The sequence below is a fragment of the Euprymna scolopes genome, chromosome 45 (genome assembly GCF_053919585.1).
Source record: "Euprymna scolopes isolate OS-2025 chromosome 45, ASM5391958v1, whole genome shotgun sequence".
NCBI lineage: Eukaryota > Metazoa > Mollusca > Cephalopoda > Sepiida > Sepiolidae > Euprymna > Euprymna scolopes.
The window spans coordinates 21,474,599-21,500,613 of NC_136526.1; positions in this window are offsets into that span (position 1 = coordinate 21,474,599).

A 26,015-nucleotide genomic window follows, 5' to 3' on the forward strand; every position below is an offset into this window, starting at 1 on the left:
AAATAATCGTATGGAAACGTTTTGAACAATATCCATGGCTCATCTATAGGAGAGCACCTTATAAATAATCGTATGGAAACGTTTTGAACAATATCCATGGCTCATCTATAGGAGAGCACCTTATAAATAATCGTATGGAAACGTTTTGAACAATACCCATTGCTCATCTATAGGAGAGCACCTTATAAATAATCGTATGGAAACGTTTTGAACAATACCCATGGCTCATCTATAGGAGAGGACCTTATAAATAATCGTATGGAAACGTTCTGAACAATATCCATGGCTCATCTATAGGAGAGCACCTTATAAATAATCGTATAGAAACGTTTTGAACAATATCCATTGCTCATCTATAGGAGAGCACTTTATAAATAATCGTATGGAAACGTTTTGAACAATATCCATGGCTCATCTATAGGAGAGCACCTTATAAATAATCGTATGGAAACGTTTTGAACAATATCCATGGCTCATCTATAGGAGAGCACCTTATAAATAATCGTATGGAAACGTTTTGAACAATACCCATTGCTCATCTATAGGAGAGCACCTTATAAATAATCGTATGGAAACGTTCTGAACAATATCCATGGCTCATCTATAGGAGAGCACCTTATAAATAATCGTATGGAAACGTTTTGAACAATATCCATGGCTCATCTATAGGAGAGCACCTTATAAATAATCGTATAGAAACGTTTTGAACAATATCCATGGCTCATCTATAGGAGAGCACCTTATAAATAATCGTATGGAAACGTTTTGAACAATACCCATTGCTCATCTATAGTAGAGCACCTTATAAATAATCGTATGGAAACGTTTGGAATAATATTCATGGCTCATCTATAGGAGAGCACCTTATAAATAATCGTATGGAAACGTTTTGAACAATATCCATTGCTCACCTATAGGAGAGAACCTTATAAATAATCGTATGGAAACGTTTTGAACAATATCCATGGCTCATCTATAGGAGAGCACCTTATAAATAATTGTATGGAAACGTTTTGAACAATATCCATGGCTCATCTATAGGAGAGCACCTTATAAATAATCGTATGGAAACGTTTTGAACAATATCCATTGCTCATCTATAGGAGAGCACCTTATAAATAATCGTATGGAAACGTTTTGAACAATATCCATTGCTCATCTATAGGAGAGGACCTTATAAATAATCGTATGGAAACGTTCTGAACAATACCCATGGCTCATCTATAAGAGAGCACCTTATAAATAATCGTATGGAAACGTTTTGAACAATATCCATTGCTCATCTATAGGAGAGCACCTTATAAATAATCGTATGGAAACGTTTTGAACAATATCCATGGCTCATCTATAGGAGAGGACCTTATAAATAATCGTATGGAAACGTTTTGAACAATACCCATTGCTCATCTATAGGAGAGCACCTTATAAATAATCGTATGGAAACGTTTTAAACAATGCCTATGGCTCATCTATAGGAGAGCACCTTATAAATAATTTTATGGAAACGTTTTGAACAATACCCATTGCTCATCTATAGGAGAGGACCTTATAAATAATCGTATGGAAACGTTCTGAACAATAACCATGGCTCATCTATAGGAGAGCACCTTATAAATAATCGTATGGAAACGTTTTGAACAATATCCATTGCTCATCTATAGGAGAGGACCTTATAAATAATCGTATGGAAACGTTCTGAACAATACCCATGGCTCATCTATAAGAGAGCACCTTATAAATAATCGTATGGAAATGTTTTGAACAATATCCATTGCTCATCTATAGGAGAGCACCTTATAAATAATCGTATGGAAACGTTTTGAACAATATCCATGGCTCATCTATAGGAGAGCACCTTATAAATAATCGTATGGAAACGTTTTGAACAATACCCATTGCTCATCTATAGGAGAGCACCTTATAAATAATCGTATGGAAACGTTTTAAACAATGCCCATGGCTCATCTATAGGAGAGCACCTTATAAATAATCGTATGGAAACGTTTTGAACAATACCCATTGCTCATCTATAGGAGAGGACCTTATAAATAATCGTATGGAAACGTTCTGAACAATAACCATGGCTCATCTATAGGAGAGCACCTTATAAATAATTGTATGGAAACGTTTTGAACAATATCCATGGCTCATCTATAGGAGAGCACCTTATAAATAATCGTATGGAAACGTTTTGAACAATATCCATGGCTCATCTATAGGAGAGGACCTTATAAATAATCGTATGGAAACGTTCTGAACAATATCCGTGGCTCATCTATAGGAGAGGACCTTATAAATAATCGCATGGAAACGTTTTGAACAATAGCATGGCTCATCTATAGGAGAGGACCTTATAAATAATCGTATGGAAACGTTTTTAACAATATCCATTGCTCATCTATAGGAGAGCACTTTATAAATAATCGTATGGAAACGTTTTGAACAATATCCATGGCTCATCTATAGGAGAGCACCTTATAAATAATCGTATGGAAACGTTTTGAACAATATCCATGGCTCATCTATAGGAGAGCACCTTATAAATAATCGTATGGAAACGTTTTGAACAATACCCATTGCTACTCTATAGGAGAGCACCTTATAAATAATCGTATGGAAACCTTTTGAACAATACCCATGGCTCATCTATAGGAGAGGACCTTATAAATAATCGTATGGAAACGTTCTGAACAATATCCATGGCTCATCTATAGGAGAGCACCTTATAAATAATCGTATAGAAACGTTTTGAACAATATCCATTGCTCATCTATAGGAGAGCACCTTATAAATAATCGTATGGAAACATTTTGAACAATATCCATGGCTCATCTATAGGAGAGCACCTTATAAATAATCGTATGGAAACGTTTTGAACAATATCCATGGCTCATCTATAGGAGAGCACCTTATAAATAATCGTATGGAAACGTTTTGAACAATACCCATTGCTCATCTATAGGAGAGCACCTTATAAATAATCGTATGGAAACGTTCTGAACAATATCCATGGCTCATCTATAGGAGAGCACCTTATAAATAATCGTATGGAAACGTTTTGAACAATATCCATGGCTCATCTATAGGAGAGCACCTTATAAATAATCGTATAGAAACGTTTTGAACAATATCCATGGCTCATCTATAGGAGAGCACCTTATAAATAATCGTATGGAAACGTTTTGAACAATACCCATTGCTCATCTATAGGAGAGCACCTTATAAATAATCGTATGGAAACGTTTGGAATAATATTCATGGCTCATCTATAGGAGAGCACCTTATAAATAATCGTATGGAAACGTTTTGAACAATATCCATTGCTCACCTATAGGAGAGAACCTTATAAATAATCGTATGGAAACGTTTTGAACAATATCCATGGCTCATCTATAGGAGAGCACCTTATAAATAATTGTATGGAAACGTTTTGAACAATATCCATGGCTCATCTATAGGAGAGCACCTTATAAATAATCGTATGGAAACGTTTTGAACAATATCCATTGCTCATCTATAGGAGAGCACCTTATAAATAATCGTATGGAAACGTTTTGAACAATATCCATTGCTCATCTATAGAAGAGGACCTTATAAATAATCGTATGGAAACGTTCTGAACAATACCCATGGCTCATCTATAAGAGAGCACCTTATAAATAATCGTATGGAAACGTTTTGAACAATATCCATTGCTCATCTATAGGAGAGCACCTTATAAATAATCGTATGGAAACGTTTTGAACAATATCCATGGCTCATCTATAGGAGAGGACCTTATAAATAATCGTATGGAAACGTTTTGAACAATACCCATTGCTCATCTATAGGAGAGCACCTTATAAATAATCGTATGGAAACGTTTTAAACAATGCCTATGGCTCATCTATAGGAGAGCACCTTATAAATAATTTTATGGAAACGTTTTGAACAATACCCATTGCTCATCTATAGGAGAGGACCTTATAAATAATCGTATGGAAACGTTCTGAACAATAACCATGGCTCATCTATAGGAGAGCACCTTATAAATAATCGTATGGAAACGTTTTGAACAATATCCATGGCTCATCTATAGGAGAGCACCTTATAAATAATCGTATGGAAACGTTTTTAACAATATCCATTGCTCATCTATAGGAGAGGACCTTATAAATAATCGTATGGAAACGGTCTGAACAATAACCATGGCTCATCTATAGGAGAGCACCTTATAAATAATCGTATGGAAACGTTTTGAACAATATCCATGGCTCATCTATAGGAGAGCACCTTATAAATAATCGTATGGAAACGTTTTGAACAATACCCATTGCTCATCTATAGGAGAGCACCTTATAAATAATCGTATGGAAACGTTTTGAACAATATCCATTGCTCATCTATAGGAGAGCACCTTATAAATAATCGTATGGAAACGTTCTGAACAATATCCATGGCTCATCTAAACGAAAGCACCTTATAAATAATCGTATAGAAACGTTTTGAACAATATCCATGGCTCATCTATAGGAGAGCACCTTATAAATAATCGTATGGAAACGTTTTGAACAATACCCATTGCTCATCTATAGGAGAGCACCTTATAAATAATCGTATGGAAACGTTTGGAATAATATTCATGGCTCATCTATAGGAGAGCACCTTATAAATAATCGTATGGAAACGTTTTGAACAATATCCATTGCTCACCTATAGGAGAGAACCTTATAAATAATCGTATGGAAACGTTTTGAACAATATCCATGGCTCATCTATAGGAGAGCACCTTATAAATAATTGTATGGAAACGTTTTGAACAATATCCATGGCTCATCTATAGGAGAGCACCTTATAAATAATCGTATGGAAACGTTTTGAACAATATCCATTGCTCATCTATAGGAGAGCACCTTATAAATAATCGTATGGAAACGTTTTGAACAATATCCATTGCTCATCTATAGGAGAGGACCTTATAAATAATCGTATGGAAACGTTCTGAACAATACCCATGGCTCATCTATAAGAGAGCACCTTATAAATAATCGTATGGAAACGTTTTGAACAATATCATTGCTCATCTATAGGAGAGCACCTTATAAATAATCGTATGGAAACGTTTTGAACAATATCCATGGCTCATCTATAGGAGAGGACCTTATAAATAATCGTATGGAAACGTTTTGAACAATACCCATTGCTCATCTATAGGAGAGCACCTTATAAATAATCGTATGGAAACGTTTTAAACAAAGCCCATGGCTCATCTATAGGAGAGCACCTTATAAATAATCGTATGGAAACGTTTTGAACAATACCCATTGCTCATCTATAGGAGAGGACCTTATAAATAATCGTATGGAAACGTTCTGAACAATAACCATGGCTCATCTATAGGAGAGCACCTTATAAATAATCGTATGGAAACGTTTTGAACAATATCCATGGCTCATCTATAGGAGAGCACCTTATAAATAATCGTATGGAAACGTTTTTAACAATATCCATTGCTCATCTATAGGAGAGGACCTTATAAATAATCGTATGGAAACGGTCTGAACAATAACCATGGCTCATCTATAGGAGAGCACCTTATAAATAATCGTATGGAAACGTTTTGAACAATATCCATGGCTCATCTATAGGAGAGCACCTTATAAATAATCGTATGGAAACGTTTTGAACAATACCCATTGCTCATCTATAGGAGAGCACCTTATAAATAATCGTATGGAAACGTTCTGAACAATATCCATGGCTCATCTATAGGAGAGCACCTTATAAATAATCGTATGGAAACGTTTTGAACAATATCCATTGCTCATCTATAGGAGAGGACCTTATAAATAATCGTATGGAAACGTTCTGAACAATTACCATGGCTCATCTATAGGAGAGCACCTTATAAATAATCGTATGGAAACGTTTTGAACAATATCCATGGCTCATCTATAGGAGAGCACCTTATAAATAATCTTATGGAAACGTTTTTAACAATATCCATTGCTCATCTATAGGACAGGACCTTATAAATAATCGTATGGAAACGGTCTGAACAATAACCATGGCTCATCTATAGGAGAGCACCTTATAAATAATCGTATGGAAACGTTTTGAACAATATCCATGGCTCATCTATAGGAGAGCACCTTATAAATAATCGTATGGAAACGTTTTGAACAATACCCATTGCTCATCTATAGGAGAGCACCTTATAAATAATCGTATGGAAACGTTTTGAACAATACCCATGAATCATCTATAGGAGAGTACCTTATAAATAATCGTATGGAGACGTTTTGAACAATATCCATGACTCATCTATAGGAGAGCACCTTATAAATAATCGTATGGAAACGTTTTGAACAATACCCATGGCTCATCTATAGGAGAGCACCTTATAAATAATCGTATGGAAACGTTTTGAACAATATCCATGGCTCATCTATAGGAGAGCACCTTATAAATAATCGTATGGAAACGTTTTGAACAATATCCATTGCTCATCTATAGGAGAGCACCTTATAAATAATCGTATGGAAATGTTTTTAACAATACCCATGGCTCATCTATAGGAGAGCACCTTATAAATAATCGTATGGAAACGTTTTGAACAATATCCATGGCTCATCTATAGGAGAGCACCTTATAAATAATCGTATGGAAACGTTTTGAACAATATCCATGGCTCATCTGTAGGAGAGCACCTTATAAATAATCGTATTGAAACGTTTTGAACAATATCCATGGCTCATCTTTAGTAGAGCACCTTATAAATAATCGTATGGAAACGTTTTTAACAATACCCATTGCTCATCTATAGGAGAGCACCTTATAAATAATCTTATGGAAACGTTTTGAACAATACCCATGGCTCATCTATAGGAGAGCACCTTATAAATAATCGTATGGAAACGTTTTGAACAATATCCATGGCTCATCTATAGGAGAGCACCTTATAAATAATCGTATGGAAACGTTTTGAACAATATCCATGGCTCATCTTTAGTAGAGCACCTTATAAATAATCGTATGGAAACGTTTTGAACAATACCCATTGCTCATCTATAGGAGAGCACCTTATAAATAATCTTATGGAAACGTTTTGAACAATACCCATGGCTCATCTATAGGAGAGCATCTTATAAATAATCGTATGGAAACGTTTTGAACAATATCCATGGCTCACCTATAGGAGAGAACCTTCTAAATAATCGTATGGAAACGTTTTGAACAATACCCATTGCTCATCTATAGGAGAGCACCTTATAAATAATCGTATGGAAACGTTTTTAACAATACCCATTGCTCACCTATAGGAGAGCACCTTATAAATAATCGTATGGAAACGTTTTTAACAATACCCATGGCTCATCTATAGGAGAGGACCTTATAAATAATCGTATGGAAACATTTTGAACAATATCCATTGCTCATCTATAGGAGAGCACCTGATAAATAATCGTATGGAAACGTTTTTAACAATATCCATGGCTCATCTATAGGAGAGGACCTTATAAATAATCGTATGGAAACGTTTTGATCAATACCCATGGCTCATCTATAGGAGAGCACCTGATAAATAATCGTATGGAAACGTTTTTAACAATACTTATGGCTCATCTATAGGAGAGCACCTTATAAATAATCGTATGGAAACGTTTTGAACAATACCCATTGCTCATCTATAGGAGAGCACCTTATAAATTATCTCATGGAAACGTTTTGAACAATATCCATGGCTCATCTATAGGAGAGCACCTTATAAATAATCGTATTTGTGCTTCGAATTTTAGTGCTGCCTTTTGTTCCATTCTTAGTAAGTCGCATTCTCTTTATCATCTCAAAATTCTAGAATCTATATACATTAAGACTCTGAGACCTTCTCTTTGCAAAAAAAGAGAATCTGTTAGGGCTTTATCTAGTTTCTATTTAATAATTAGTTCCTTCCTCTTTTTCCGCTGCTTTTTCATCTCCGCTTCGTTTCTTTTTGAAAATGTAATTAAGCTCGATTTTAGCTGTGTTGAGCAAGCTTCGAAACCGATCAGCTGACGTATTTATTTTTATTTTTTAATTTCACAATCTAAAATAAAGAATGTTGTCGAACAGGTGTAAATTTTGTATCCCCGCAATATGTATATATATATATATATATATATATATATATATATATATATATATATATATATATATATATATATATCCTAGCAAAAGTACCCGTCGTTAATTGGGTTCAAAAACAGCCTACAGAAAAGGGACTCTGATTTATGAAAGTATGATAGGTTATGAAAAGGAAGGGTTGTAAAGAGAAAGCTCCGAATTTGGGGGTATCAAAACCAAAGGAAAATATGGTGAAAGTAAAAATAAAATAGATAAACCCCATAATTTATTATACCATACCTGTTCACACTGAAACACTTATCACAATATTCTGTGGATTTATATTAAAAAAAACCTTGTTAAACTTTGTGACATATTTCCATTCTATGGAGGTCAGGTGCGAACGAACACCCCCTAATTTTATTATACCATATTTCTTCACACTGAAACATAATTATCAAAGTATACTTACTCAGATAGATATAAAAAGTTTTTATTAAAGTTTGTGCCTATTTCCATTCTATGGAGGCCAGGCGCGAACGCAGATCCCACAATTTTATTGTCTCATCCCTATTTAAGTTAAAATATACTTATCAAAGTATTCTTGTGCACATCTATATCAAAAAACACTTGTAAACGTTTTTTTTAAATTTTAAAATTTTTTATTTTCATACTTTGTGAACCAGGCGGGAACGCAGACCCCACAATTTTAATGAACCACTGTTCTGCCAGATCAAACATACCCATTCCTGTGTCTCGATACATCTATCATTATATGTAATCAGGTTTTTAAAATAGTCAACCATATAGGAACCTAATCGTGATACACACACACACACACATACACACACAGTCAGCTGTATATTATAGATATATATATATCCGTTCTGTCGCATTATACCTGAGAGTATCTTGTACCTCGACAAAGCCACCATTCGTCCCCGCATGAAGTATTACTGCCACATCTGGGTAGGTGCATCTACCATTAGTCTCTCTCTCTTTTTGGATAGGGTCCAAAAAAAGAGTCGTCAATCTAATAGGTCTCACGTTGTCAACTAACTCCAACTAAGCGATGGGACAGAAATGGAGTAATGTCATCTTTTTTAGAGCGACAATTCTATCGTTCCACCCTATACATCAATGAAACCGAGACCTCATCCTCACTTCTGAGGGCAGGCACATTAATTAAGAATATTATGCAAGCACGTAATCAAACATTTGAATAACAACATTTGTCTGATTGCACCATTGTCGTGTTGGGTGTTGAAAGCAAAATAACAGTGTATAACAAGTATAATGCACTAGAATGGTCACCCTGTGTTGTCCGGGAGCATAGAAGCATAAAAAAGTGTGTGCAACCTATTTCTTTTGAAACACTCCCAATCTACCTCTCTTTTTTCCCCCTCTTTATCTTTCCCTTTATGTCGTCCATTCATCTCACTGCCTCCTTCCTTCTGTCCTTTCTCTCAACCTTTTCTTTCTTCTCTTTTTCCTTCATCCTTCTCCTTCAAGAAGGATTTTCAAACACCAACAGAACAGTGACTACACTTTGATCCTCGCTCGAAGGCCAAGAAAGTGTATTTTAGTTCAAGTTTCAAACCGAAAGTCTATGCAGAAAATCGTTCTAAACGTCAACCTCTCCGAATTTTTTTTCAGAAAAATTTAGTTCTAACAGATCAGGCTGTCTGAAGATACAGGCTTCTTGACCTGAAAATGCAACAAACATAATTGCTAGAGTTTTCCCCGTTTTTTTTTTTTACAAAACTCAATCATGTTCTAACATGGTAAAAACAAAAACAACAAATTTACCCCTACAAAACAACCAAACCAAACATTATGAATAAATATTTGAAAATATAAGATCGTGACTCACAAAACATGATTGCGTTTTGTAAAAAGAAAGGAAAAGCTCTAGCAATTAACATGATAAAAACAAAAACAACAATTTACCTCTACAAAACAACCAAACCAAACATTATGAATAAATATTTGAAAATATAAGATCGTGAATCACAAAACATGATTGCGTTTTGTAAAAAGAAAGGAAAAACTCTAGCAATTAACATAATGAAAACAAAAACAACAGTTTACCTCTACAAAACAACCAAACCAAACATTATGAATAAATATTTGAAAATATAAGATCGTGAATCACAAAATGACTAGCTTCGGCATTGAATAATCTAAAAACGTTTGATATACCATAAAATAAAACACCATAAATTAATATTTGAAGATGTACAGACTTTAAGCATAAAACCTTTTCCCAAATCCTTGGATTCAACGTTAAATGACATGAATAGGGTTGATATGCCACAAAACAAAACCAATCAAGTCAGAAAAGTTTGCGAAAAAGACTGATTATTACAAAAAATTATGTCTGTATTCTATTCGAGGCTAAAAAAGAACATATCAACTTTGTGGGTGTGTCTTGTGTAGTTTCAAACTTTTAAAATTACTGTTGGGTCACCACGTATTAAGGCCAAAAACTAATTGAAGATTTAAGTCGCCATGTTGTAATCTGTAGGAAATCAGTTCGCTGGCAATGTGTTCCATAGACTTACAAAGAAGCATTGTCCATTGAAATTCTACCTGACAGTAGGCACATGGCGTTAGAAAAGAAAATTATTTTCCGTTGTGATAGCAAGATGAGTTCACACTATGGATGTTTCACAAGAATAAGAGATGGGAACTCAGTCAAGTACCTTCCATGGAAATGGCAGTAGAGTAGAAAAAGACTAACAATGTTAAAAGTATATAATTTATTCATCCTGGAATCGTATTTGTTTTTTACTAGTGTGTTACGGCCCTCAATGCCAAAAGTCACACGAGAACAAATGAAATGGAATATTAAATAATCAGCCGATAAGGAACAATCAATAGCATAAACTGTATTTTATCACTTACTACCCTGGGTGCCCGGAGGTGTGTGTTGAGATAAAAAAAATATGGTAGTAGGCAGGCAGGCTCGAACCCGTACCGCGAAGGAGGAAACGTGACATCTTTGCTATTGCGTCCATCGCCTAACCGGAAGTAGTGACGGTTTAATAAAAGTTAGTTAATCGAAAAGAGGGGATGACTTTCGAAAATATCGTTGAAAAAGCGACCCCTCCTTGTAGAAAAGTGCCCAGTTAAGGGTGAAAGAATGTTTTTAACTAATTTTTTAACTAATTTTTTAACTAATTTTTAACTAACTTTTTGATATTTGTCGTCCAAATGGTCGAACTTCAAAACGATACCAATCTCATGAAAATCCGTAGCCTCTGTCGAAAGTTTTAGGCAGACATACATACATACATACATACATTTAAACAGACAGGTGAGATTTATATTATAGATGGGGCAGTTTATGACAAGTATTTGTTGACATTGGATTTGAAGATGACTATGTTGTAGTCTGCAAAGAAGCAGCCCCACAATAATGTGCTCCAAAGATGGACAGTCCTTGCAAAGGTGCTTTGTACATGGAAATTCTTCCTGATGTTAGGCACATGGAAGAAGTAATGAAAGCCTTTTTTATGGTAGAGATGAGTTCTGGCTGCGAATGTTTTATGAAGAAGAACTAGAAATTAGAGCTGGAAATACACACAGACAACTGCCCTTTATATATTAGATCTGCAGAATTGTAATCCCCCCTCTCTGTCTCTCTCTCTCTCTCTCTCATCCCATTTATTTTATCCAAGCTGTTTTAGATCATAGCAGAATCTCCATTGTTCTGTGTTTACAGTGCCTGTGTAAACTTCAATATTTAATCTTTTATGAAGAAACGTTTTTACCTTGTAATATGTTTGAATTTCGATTATGGCGTCATAGTTGAAATTAGGTTTGCAGTTTTGTAGTGTGTATTTAGTAGAATGTTTGCTTACCGGAATTAAACAGCATGCCAGTCCTTCCTCCATGTTTATAATAAACGACGAGGATGAGGTAAGGGGGTATCAGTCTTCATTATAATTCAAGTTTGGTTTTGGTAGAAGAAAGCCCATCTGACTCCATATTCAAAACAATTAGGTAGAGTGCCTATCCGACTTATAGATGAAATAAGTAGACCACAACAGATGACATTAAAGGTTACTGGAGAGCTCTTTTTTTTTGGCTGTGTTTAAAAGGGATTTAAAACCAGTCAATAATTAATATTTACAAAAAGTGGACACCACAAGAAAAAATAACAGAACGTCTTGTTAGTACGCTCTCAAACTCCAACTAATTATAATTGGGGAAAGGCTAGAATGAAAACCAATCTGATTCCATATTCTAAACAATTAGGTAGAGTGTCTATCCGACTTATAGATGAAATAAGTAGACCACAACAAACAACATAAAAAAATGACTAGAGATATGTTTTTTTATTTTGGTTGTGTTGAAAAGGGATTTAAAACCAGCCAAGACTTAATATTTACAAAAAATAATTGAACGTTTTGTTAGTACGCTCTCAAACTCCAACTAATTATAATGTAAGTCTGCAGATTTGAGCCCTTTTTGTTTCGATTTCAGCTAAAGGTGTTGCCTCCATTTGTATTTAAGACTTAAAAACATTTAAAGGAACCAAGTAAAAGAAACAAAAAACAAAACAAAACAAAAAACAACGTTTTCCTGCAGTTTACATGCTGAAATAATTTATTAGAGTGACCCCGGTTCATTACTTTATTGTTATCAAGATACTTCACACGGTTTTTAATGTTATCATATAGTAAGCATTTTTTCAGTTTGAAATTTAAGCATTAGCTTTCTCTTCTGGTGAACTTGGTTTTAGTAGTGCTCTGGAGGCCTCCTTATATTTAAGTGTGCCTAAACACAGTGTCACTTGGGATAAAGAACTCTGTCCTTTTGTTGGTGTTGCCAGGAAGCCATAATCCAAAGTGTTCAATATTCTGGATAGAGTACATAGAAACCCAAAAGTGAAAAACAAAAATATATCTTCTAGAGAGAGAGAGAGAGAGAGAGATAGAGAGAGAGAGAGAGAGAGAGAGAGAGAGAGAGAGAGAGAGAGAGAGAGAGAGAGAGAGAGAGAGCTTAGTTGTATTAGAGGCCTCCTATCCTAGATAGTACAAGAAGTAAAGTTAGTTAATTTTAATTGTGATCATAAATAGAGCAGGTGTGTTTAAACACAGTGTCACCGAGGATAAAGAACTTCTTTGTCCTTTTGTTGGTGTTGCCTGGGAGCCACAATTCCTAATGCTTAGTATCATGCATATATCAAAAGTAAGATTACATAAAACACGAAAAAAACACCAAAACAAAAACAAAAAAAGAAAGCAAAAATCAAAAACAAAAAAGACAAAACAAAAACAAAAATAAAACAAAACATAAACAGAAATTTCACTTCTAGAAGAAGTGGTGATGGATTGGTTTTAGTAATTCTTTGAAAGCACAGATGTTACACATAACATTTAACATCTGTATTTAGTTTTATTTGATGGCCCCAGACAACGTCAGGATGGGTACCCATGCTAGTCTATTATAATAAAATCATATTCCTGCCTGTTTTTTGTTTGTTCACAATTTGATTAATATATGCAAAAGGTACACCGTTTCACCAATCATTTTCATATTGAAAACGGACTTTTATGCATCTTTATTCCCGCATGATTTTTATATATACTATTTATTAAAAGGATTTTTATATATACTATTTATTAAAAGGATTTTATATATATACTATTTATTAAAAGGATTTTTATATATACTATTTATTAAAAGGATTTTATATATACTATTTATTAAAAGGATTTTTATATATACTATTTATTAAAAGGATTTTTATATATACTATTTATTAAAAGGATTTTATATATATACTATTTATTAAAAGGATTTTTATATATACTATTTATTGAAAGGATTTTTATATATACTATTTATTGAAAGGATTTTTATATATACTATTTATTGAAAGGATTTTTATATATACTATTTATTAAAAGGATTTTTATATATACTATTTATTGAAAGGATTTTTATATATACTATTTATTAAAAGGATTTTTATATATACTATTTATTGAAAGGATTTTTATATATACTATTTATTAAAAGAATTTTTATATATACTATTTATTGAAAGGATTTTTATATATACTATTTATTGAAAGGATTTTTATATATACTATTTATTGAAAGGATTTTTATATATACTATTTATTGAAAGGATTTTTATATATACTATTTATTGAAAGGATTTTTATATATACTATTTATTAAAAGGATTTTTATATATACTATTTATTAAAAGGATTTTTATATATACTATTTATTAAAAGGATTTTTATATATACTATTTATTAAAAGGATTTTTATATATACTATTTATTAAAAGGATTTTTATATATACTATTTATTGAAAGGATTTTTATATATACTATTTATTAAAAGGATTTTTATATATACTATTTATTAAAAGGATTTTTATATATACTATTTATTAAAAGGATTTTTATATATACTATTTATTAAAAGGATTTTTATATATACTATTTATTGAAAGGATTTTTATATATACTATTTATTAAAAGGATTTTTATATATACTATTTATTAAAAGGATTTTTATATATACTATTTATTAAAAGGATTTTATATATACTATTTATTGAAAGGACTTTTATATATACTATTTATTAAAAGGATTTTTATATATACTATTTATTAAAAGGATTTTTATATATACTATTTATTAAAAGGATTTTATATATACTATTTATTGAAAGGACTTTTATATATACTATTTATTAAAAGGATTTTTATATATACTATTTATTAAAAGGATTTTTATATATACTATTTATTAAAAGGATTTTTATATATACTATTTATTAAAAGGATTTTTATATATACTATTTATTAAAAGGATTTTTATATATACTATTTATTAAAAGGATTTTTATATATACTATTTATTAAAAGGATTTTATATATACTATTTATTAAAAGGATTTTTATATATACTATTTATTAAAAGGATTTTATATATACTATTTATTGAAAGGATTTTATATATACTATTTATTGAAATGATTTTTATATATACTATTTATTAAAAGGATTTTTATATATACTATTTATTAAAAGGATTTTTATATATACTATTTATGAAAAGGATTTTTATGTATACTATTTATTAAAAGGATTTTTATATATACTATTTATTAAAAGGATTTTTATATATACTATTTATTAAAAGGATTTTTATATATACTATTTATTAAAAGGATTTTTATATATACTATTTATTAAAAGGATTTTATATATACTATTTATTAAAAGGATTTTTTTATATACTATTTATAGAAAAGATTTTTATATATACTATTTATTAAAAGTATTTTTATATATACTATTTATTAAAAGGATTTTATATATACTATTTATTAAAAGGATTTTTATATATACTATTTATTAAAAGGATTTTTATATATACTATTTATTGAAAGGATTTTTATATATACTATTTATTAAAAGGATTTTTATATATACTATTTATTGAAAGGATTTTTATATATACTATTTATTAAAAGGATTTTTATATATACTATTTATTAAAAGGATTTTTAAATATACTATTTATTAAAAGGATTTTTATATATACTATTTATTAAAAGGATTTTTATATATACTATTTATTAAAAGGATTTTTATATATACTATTTATTAAAAGTATTTTTATAAATACTATTTATTAAAAGGATTTTTATATATACTATTTATTAAAAGGATTTTTATATATACTATTTATTAAAAGGATTTTTATATATACTATTTATTAAAAGGATTTTTATATATACTATTTATTAAAAGGATTTTTATATATACTATTTATTGAAAGGATTTTTATATATACTATTTATTAAAAGGATTTTTATATATACTATTTATTAAAAGGATTTTTATATATACTATTTATTAAAAGGATTTTTATATATACTATTTATAGAAAGGATTTTATATATATACTATTTATTAAAAGGATTTTATATATACTATTTATTAAAAGGATTTTTATATATACTATTTATTAAAAGGATTTTTATATATACTATTTATTAAAAGGATTTTTATATATACTATTTATTAAAAGGATTTTTATATATACTATTTATTAAAAGGATTTTTATATATACTATTTATTGAAAGGATTTTTATATATACTATTTATTAAAAGGATTTTATATATATACTATTTATTGAAAGGATTTTTATATATACTATTTATTGAAAGGATTTTATATATATACTATTTATTAAAAGGATTTTATATATACTATTTATTAAAAGGATTTTTATATATACTATTTATTAAAAGGATTTATATATATACTATTTATTAAAAGGATTTTTATATATACTATTTATTAAAAGGATTTTTATATATACTATTTATTAAAAGGATTTTTATATATACTATTTATTGAAAGGATTTTTATATATACTATTTATTAAAAGGATTTTTATATATACTATTTATTAAAAGGATTTTTATATATACTATTTATTAAAAGGATTTTTATATATACTATTTATTGAAAGGATTTTTATATATACTATTTATTAAAAGGATTTTTATATATACTATTTATTAAAAGGATTTTTATATATACTATTTATTAAAAGGATTTTTATATATACTATTTATTGAAAGGAGTTTTATATATACTATTTATTAAAAGGATTTTTATATATACTATTTATTAAAAGGATTTTTATATATACTTTTTATTGAAAGGATTTTTATATATACTATTTATTAAAAGGATTTTTATATATACTATTTATTAAAAGGATTTTTATGTATACTATTTATTAAAAGGATTTTTATATATACTATTTATTGAAAGGATTTTTATATATACTATTTATTAAAAGGATTTTTATATATACTATTTATTAAAAGGATTTTTATATATACTATTTATTGAAAGGATTTTTATATATACTATTTATTTAAAGGATTTTATATATATACTATTTATTAAAAGGATTTTATATATACTATTTATTAAAAGGATTTTTATATATACTATTTATTAAAAGGATTTTTATATATACTATTTATTAAAAGGATTTTTATATATACTATTTATTAAAAGGATTTTTATATATACTATTTATTGAAAGGATTTTTATATATACTATTTATTAAAAGGATTTTTATATATACTATTTATTAAAAGGATTTTTATATATACTATTTATTGAAAGGATTTTTATATATACTATTTATTAAAAGGATTTTTATATATACTATTTATTAAAAGGATTTTTATATATACTATTTATTAAAAGGATTTTTATATATACTATTTATTGAAAGGATTTTTATATATACTATTTATTAAAAGGATTTTTATATATACTATTTATTAAAAGGATTTTTATATATACTATTTATTGAAAGGATTTTTATATATACTATTTATTAAAAGGATTTTTATATATACTATTTATTAAAAGGATTTTTATATATACTATTTATTAAAAGGATTTTTATATATACTATTTATTGAAAGGATTTTTATATATACTATTTATTAAAAGGATTTTTATATATACTATTTATTAAAAGGATTTTTATATATACTATTTATTGAAAGGATTTTTATATATACTATTTATTGAAAGGATTTTATATATATACTATTTATTAAAAGGATTTTATATATACTATTTATTAAAAGGATTTTTATATATACTATTTATTAAAAGGATTTTTATATATACTATTTATTAAAAGGATTTTTATATATACTCTTTATTAAAAGGATTTTTATATATACTATTTATTAAAAGGATTTTTATATATACTATTTATTGAAAGGATTTTTATATATACTATTTATTAAAAGGATTTTTATATATACTATTTATTAAAAGGATTTTTATATATACTATTTATTAAAAGGATTTTTATATATACTATTTATTAAAAGGATTTTTATATATACTATTTATTAAAAGGATTTTATATATACTATTTATTAAAAGGATTTTTATATATACTATTTATTAAAAGGATTTTTATATATACTATTTATTAAAAGGATTTTTATATATACTATTTATTAAAAGGATTTTTATATATACTATTTATTAAAAGGATTTTTATATATACTATTTATTAAAAGGATTTTTATATATACTATTTATTAAAATGATTTTTATATATACTATTTATTAAAAGGATTTTTATATATACTATTTATTAAAAGGATTTTTATATATACTATTTATTAAAAGGATTTTTATATATACTATTTATTAAAAGGATTTTTATATATACTATTTATTAAAAGGATTTTATATATACTATTCATTAAAAGGATTTTTATATATACTATTTATTAAAAGGATTTTTATATATACTATTTATTAAAAGGATTTTTATATATACTATTTATTGAAAGGATTTTTATATATACTATTTATTAAAAGGATTTTTATATACACTATTTATTAAAAGGATTTTATATATACTATTTATTAAAAGGATTTTTATATATACTATTTATTAAAAGGATTTTTATATATACTATTTATTAAAAGGATTTTATATATACTATTTATTAAAAGGATTTTATATATACTATTTATTAAAAGGATTTTTATATATACTATTTATTAAAAGGATTTTTATATATACTATTTATTAAAAGGATTTTTATATATACTATTTATTAAAAGGATTTTTATATATACTATTTATTAAAAGTATTTTTATATATACTATTTATTAAAAGGATTTTATATATACTATTTATTAAAAGGATTTTTATATATACTATTTATTAAAAGGATTTTTATATATACTATTTATTAAAAGGATTTTTATATATACTATTTATTGAAAGGATTTTTATATATACTATTTATTGAAAGGATTTTTATATATACTATTTATTAAAAGGATTTTTATATATACTATTTATTAAAAGGATTTTTATATATACTATTTATTAAAAGGATTTTTATATATACTATTTATGAAAAGGATTTTTATATATACTATTTATTAAAAGGATTTTTATATATACTATTTATTGAAAGGATTTTTATATATACTATTTATTGAAAGGATTTTTATATATACTATTTATTAAAAGGCTTTTTATATATACTATTTATTAAAAGGCTTTTTATATATACTATTTATTAAAAGGATTTTTATATATACTATTTATTAAAAGGATTTTTATATATACTATTTATTAAAAGGATTTTTATATATACTATTTATTAAAAGGATTTTTATATATACTATTTATTAAAAGGATTTTTATATATACTATTTATTAAAAGGATTTTTATATATACTATTTATTAAAAGGATTTTTATATATGCTATTTATTAAAAGGATTTTTATATATGCTATTTATTAAAAGGATTTTTATATATACTATTTATTAAAAGGATTTTTATATATGCTATTTATTAAAAGGATTTTTATATATACTATTTATTAAAAGGATTTTTATATATACTATTTATTAAAAGGATTTTTATATATACTATTTATTAAAAGGATTTTTATATATACTATTTATTAAAAGGATTTTTATATATGCTATTTATTAAAAGGATTTTTATATATACTATTTATTAAAAGGATTTTTATATATACTATTTATTAAAAGGATTTTTATATATACTATTTAATTTTCTTAGATTTAATGCAACATATGGTCCAGTATCAGTTAGGTATATATATGTGTATATGTATATAGATTTGTGTGGGGAAAATAGAGAAGGCTTACCGCAAAAACGTGCTTGGGTCTGTCTGTTATGCGGGCTGAGAAGGAAAAACGGAAAGATTCAAGATGGCGACCATAGTCTTTAAATGTCAACGGTCTCAAACAGTTCTCGAAAAAGCGTGTCTCACAAGTGATTTTAAAATTATATATTGATTTTAACATTATATATATTGATTTTAATATTATATATTGAGTTTAGATTATATATTGATTTTAATATTACAAGCACCCATGTTTGCCCAGCTGGGCAAACTTGAGTCCTTGTACCGGAAAAATATCCAGTAAATAAAACGTTGTTTAGTAAATCGTTATCTTTTTGCATTTTGTTTTTTTGCATTTCCATACACCAAAAATGCATATAAATATCACTAAAACATCCGCTGGCTTCATTTCGAACCGCCTGCCTGTCTCTGCTCTGTCTCAGTCTCTATCTGTCTGTCTGTCTCTCACTCACTCACTCACTCACTCACTCACTCACTCACTCACACATTAAATCGAACTTACTAAGGGAGATAATAACTTCTGGTGAATACCGGAAAAATATCCAGTAAATAAAACGTTGTTTAGTAAATCGTTATTTCTTGCATTTCCATACACCAAATATGGACATAAATATCACTAAAACATCCGCTAGGTCATAAGCTTCATTTCGGTACCTAACTTGCCTAGGTGGGTTGCCTGTAGGCTGAGACAAACCACATCACACACACACACACAGTACGAAAATTTATAATAGGATATATTGAGTTTGAGATTATATATTTATTTTAAGATTATATATTGATTTTAAGATTATATATTAATTTTAACACTATATATTGATTTTAACATTATATAATTATTTTTACATGACATATTGATTTTAACATTCTATATTGATTTTAAAACTATATATTGATTTTAATATAATATATTTATTTTAAGATTATATATTGATTTTAACATCATATATCGATTTTAATATTATATATTAATTTTAAAATTATATATTGATTTTAACATTATATATTGATTTTAACATTACATATTGATTTTAATATTATATATTGATTTTAACATTATATATTGATTATTTCATTATATATTGATTTTAATATTATATATTTATTTTTCAATTATATATTCATTTAAACATTAGATATTGATTTTAATATTATATATCGATTTTAACATTATATATTGATTTTATATATTATATATTGATGTTAATATTATATACTGATTTTAAAATTATATATTGATTTTAATATTATATATTGATTTTAGCATTTCATATTGATTTTAATATTATATATTGATTTTAGCATTACATATTGATTTTAATATTATATATTTATTTTAATATTATACATTCATTTTAATGTCATATATTTATTTTAATATTATATATTGATTTTAATATTATATATTGTTTTTCATATTATATATTTATTTTAATATTATATATTGATTTTATATTATATATTAATTTAAACATTATATATATATTTTAATATTATATATTGGTTTTTACATTATATATTAATTTTAACATTATATATTGATTTTTACATTATATATTGATTTTACCATTATATATTTATTTTAACATTATACATTGATTTTAATATTATATATTGATTTTAATATTATATATTAGTTAAAACAGTATATATTGATTTTAATATTATATATTGATTTTAACATAATATATTGATTTTAATATTATATATTGATTTTAACATAATATATTGATTTTAATATTATATATTAGTTAAAACAGTATATATTGATTTTAGTATTATATATTGATTTTAACATTATATATTGATTTTAACATTGCATATTGATTTTTACTTTATATATTTATTTTAACGTTATGTATTGATTTTTACATTATATATTGATTTTATCATTATATATTGATTTTAACATTATATATTGATTTTAACATTATATATTGATTTTAATATTATATATTGATTTTAGTATTATATATTGATTATTTTATTATATATTGATTTAAATATTATATATTTATTTTTAAATCATATATTCATTTAAACATTATATATTGATTTTAATATTATATATTGATTTTAATATTTTATATTTATTTTTATATTATATATTTATTTAAGCATTATATAATTATTTTAATATTACATATTGATTTTAACATTATATATTGTTTCATTATTATATATTGATTTTAACATTATATATTGATTTTAATATTATAGATTGATTTTAATATTATGTATTGATTTTAACATTATATATTTATTTTATCATTATATATTGACTTTAGTATTATATATTGATGTTAATGTTATATATTGATTTTAAATTTATATATTGATTTTATATTATATATTCATTTAAACATTATATATGTATTTTAATATTATATATTGATTTTAATATCATATATTGATTTTAACTTTATATATTGATTTTAATATTATATATCGATTTTTAAATGATATATTCATTTAACCATTGTATATTGATTTTAATATTATATATTTATTTTATATTATATCTTTATTCAAATATTATATAATTATTTCATATTATATATTGATTTTAACATTATATATTATTTCATTATTATATATTTATTTTAGCATTATATATTGATTTTAATATTATATTTTTATTTTAATATTATATATTGGTTTTAACATTGTATATGTATTATATATAATATATTGATTTTGTTATTTTATATTGATTCTTACATTATATATTGATTTTAATATTATATATTGATTTTAATATTTTATATTTATTTGAACATTATATATTGATTTTAATATTATATGTTTATTTTAATATTGGTTTTAACACTGCATATGTATTTTAATATTATATATTGATGTTGATATTTTATATTGATTTTAATATTATATATTTATTTTTACATTATATATTGACTGTAATATTACATATTGATTTCAACATTATTTATTGATTGTAATCTTCTGTTTTGCTTGAAGAATTACTTTTATCTAGCGCTTGCCCGGTATTCTTCTAGAACACATGTATAATATAGATTTAATATGTTTAAAAGCCATTTAAATCCAGTTGTAGAAAGGACGCTTTGTATAAAATTTATTTCTATAACAATGTTTCTGATGAATTCAAATTTTAATTTACAGTTCATATGAATTTCAATTTATTATTCTCGAAATTGAAAATTTGACATTTTCTATGAGATCCGGAATTAATTTGTTTTAATAAATCATGTTACACATATATATATATATATATATATATATATATATATATATATATATATATATATATATATATATATACACTTCATTTACTCACATAAAATTAATATACAAAAGTATAAATTTATGCGTAAACTTTAAGTATTTACTCCAAAAGTGCTCAATACGTAGGTAGAGCTAGTTAGTTAGTCATAAAATATATATGGGGATTAAGCTACACTGAATATTCCGCATTTCATCCACTCTAGGACTCTTCAGGCTTATGTGCATAAGCCTGAAGAGTCCTAGAGTGGATGAAATGCAGAATATTCAGTGTAGCTTAATCCCCATATATATTTTATAACTTAGTATACATATATACTAGCAGTTTAACCCGTCTTTGCTCGGGCCCTATGTACTGTTCATAACTTTATGTGCATATGTATATATATATATATTAAAAGTTTGACTCATATCCAGGTAAATGTCTTTAATTTTCAGTGTTTAGATCTAAAATTGGCGAAGGACTTTGGTAGAGTTTGCAAAGGTCAACTCTTTGAATTTTGACCTCTTGGCAGCCAAATTTTCGCTCCATAACAGATTAAAAAGCATGTCTGAATATACTTTATGTAAAATTTCAAATGTTTAGACCAAAAATTGGCTGAGTAATTTGGTAGAGATCGCAGAGGTCAAATTATTTTGATTTCGATCTCTTAACATTTATTCCTTTGGACTCAAATCAAATAAAAAAGTTTGACCCATGTCTAAGAAGCTTACATATAAAATTTGAAGTATTTAGACCTACAATTGGTGGAGGAGTTTGGTAGAGTATTCAAAGGTGAAATTGTTGAACTTTGACTCCTTGACAGGCAAATTTCTGGTCGAAGACCGATTAAAAATATTTTCCCAAATCTCAATACTCCTTATGTCAAATCTCGAGTCTGTAGACTTAAAATTGACAGAGTAGTTTGGTAGGGAAATGTACACACAGACACACAGAGAGAAACAATTTCACTTTATATATATATATACATATATATATATATATATATATATAGTCTGTTTATTATAAAACATTATTGGTTACATATGTGCATACATGTTTCAGAAGAATCTCAATTAAAAGAGACCACCTCATCAGGCCAAACCAGAGGACGTCTCCTTTTTGGGTCTGATGAGGTGGTCTCTTTTTCACGGAGGCCTTCCACCCTTTTGTTACCCATTTTGAATAACATTAAATTAAACTAAATATATGAAACCAATATAATAAACAAACTATATACCAGCTCTGTCCTCCATTGAGCACTCATTAACAATCATGCGGGTTTTTATTGGATTTACATCTTGGTCGTCCCCAATCTACTTGCTCATGCGTTTCGGGATTGCGATAAGGGTGTCATGTTAAAGTTTCGAACCACAGGTTGCATTTTTAATCTTAGAAGATTTAATGCCAGAACCAAGCTGCATCATGTCTTGGTCAAGGAGTTACTGTATGCAGACGATGCTGTTTTTTTGTCGCACACTGAGACTGATATGCAGCATATAATGGATAGCTTTGCTGACTCCTGCACTGCCTTTAGTCCGAGGATCAGTCTGTCTAAAACAAAGGTGATCTTCACTCCTGCACTGGGCCAGTCATATGTGGTGCTAGATCAGGAGTAGTTGATATATTTGTGTACCTTGGTAGTTCTCTGTCGAGGGATGGCTGTCACGACACTGAAATCTGCAGACGAATTCAGAAGGCATCTGTAGCTTTTCGAAGGTTAGAGAATAGAGTGTGGTCTGATCATAGCATCACAGACAGGACTAAGACCTGCGTTTACAAGACCTATGTGCTAACCACAGTTGTATTTATCGGAGACATGGACATTGCATTAAAGGCACATTAAATGGCTTGAAAAATTTCACCAAAAATGCTTGAGACGTATCTTAAACATCAAGTGGCAAGCACAAGTACCCGATACTGAAGTCCTCGTGAGAGCATGTTGCTCTAGTGTTGTAATCAGATCTCACATGCATTGGGTGGGCCACGTAGTTCGACACATAGGAAGAACTTATTCTGCAAAGGCTGAAGTGACAAAAGCTTGTACATGAAAGTTGTGATGCTCTAGAGAAAAGAAAGCAGACCCACAGCAATCTGAAGCGAGAGCTTTGCAAAGGTTTAATTGATGGTCTTAACCATGACACACAGAGCTGGAAATGCGACACTTTTGTCAAAAACTGGCTATGTCAACCACCTTAAGTCGCACAAAACTCCTGTTCAGGTTAACTTTGCACCTAATAGTCCGAACCAAACGATCTGTTTAATATGCAGCAAAGTTTGCGAGTCTACTGTTGGTTTGAGAAGACATGTGATTGAACAAGGAATACACTTCAACCTCCAGAGGAAGTCAACTCAGTGGAAATTGCTCAATTTGTATGTCACATCTGCTTCAAGATGTGCAAATCTGTGGTGGGAGTGCAGAGTCATCTGAGATGGCATGGACGACGAGATTCGGAGAAGTCAATGTGATGGTGATCATCTGGAAAGATGCAGCAATCATTATATATATATATATATATATATATATATATATATATATATATATATATATATATATATATATATATACATACAGATTTGTAGTATTCCGAATTATACTGGGTTAATATAAGTCAGTAATTGTTCATATACCAATAAATTTAAGCCAAAAAGGAGAGATGACTTAAAAAGTAAGCTACAAAATTATTATATTTAATAATTGAGCATTCATATACTGTTTTAACAAAAACCAAGACTTCAAGACGTGGGTTGACAGCAACAAAAAGTGTATTTCATTGTTAGTTACAATTGTTTCAAGACTATTTGGACAAATTCAAACAATATGTCGTTTGAAAATTTTCACAAGAAAAGCCTTTCTTCAGACTTAAATAAAAAACACTTTAACAATGAAACATTAAGGAAAAGAAACATTTCGTTTATGAGGAAAAGAAAAAAAAAACGGACACTTTACCT